This window comes from Myotis davidii, unplaced genomic scaffold (assembly GCF_000327345.1).
Source record: "Myotis davidii unplaced genomic scaffold, ASM32734v1 scaffold134, whole genome shotgun sequence".
Taxonomy (NCBI): domain Eukaryota; kingdom Metazoa; phylum Chordata; class Mammalia; order Chiroptera; family Vespertilionidae; genus Myotis; species Myotis davidii.
Window position 1 is genome coordinate 159,714 of NW_006288853.1, and position 366 is coordinate 160,079.

General features: G+C 55.2%; 1 protein-coding gene across 1 annotated transcript in view; it reads right to left on the reverse strand.

Moving 5' to 3' along the window:
* CTNNA3 (catenin alpha 3) overlaps window positions 1-366 on the reverse strand; it is a gene marked incomplete at its 3' end in the record, with an annotated part of 1,162,049 nt that overhangs the window by 152,853 nt on the left and 1,008,830 nt on the right. The window lies entirely within an intron of this gene.

The window sequence follows — 366 nt, forward strand, 5'->3', positions numbered from 1 at the left end:
GTTGGGATCATGTCTTCACTGTTGTTTCCTCAAGCCCAGACAAATGGCACACATTTGTCACTTATAACAAATCCTATATAATAAAGAGGTGATATGCAAATTAACCCCACACCCTCACAAGATGACTGCCTATGACCAGGCCTGCAGGGGGGTTAGTGAGGGATGACCAAACAACTGAACAGGAGGATGCATGGGAGAACAAGGCTTCCCGGGGCGCTGTGAGGGGCGACCAGGCCCAGGGGGGCAGTAAAAGGTGACCAGGCCAGTGAGTGGGGGTGGGCAGTTAGGAGTGACCAGGCCGGTGGGGTGGTGCAGTTGGGGGCGACCAGGCAGGCAGGCAGGTGAGCAATTAGGAGCCAGCAGTCA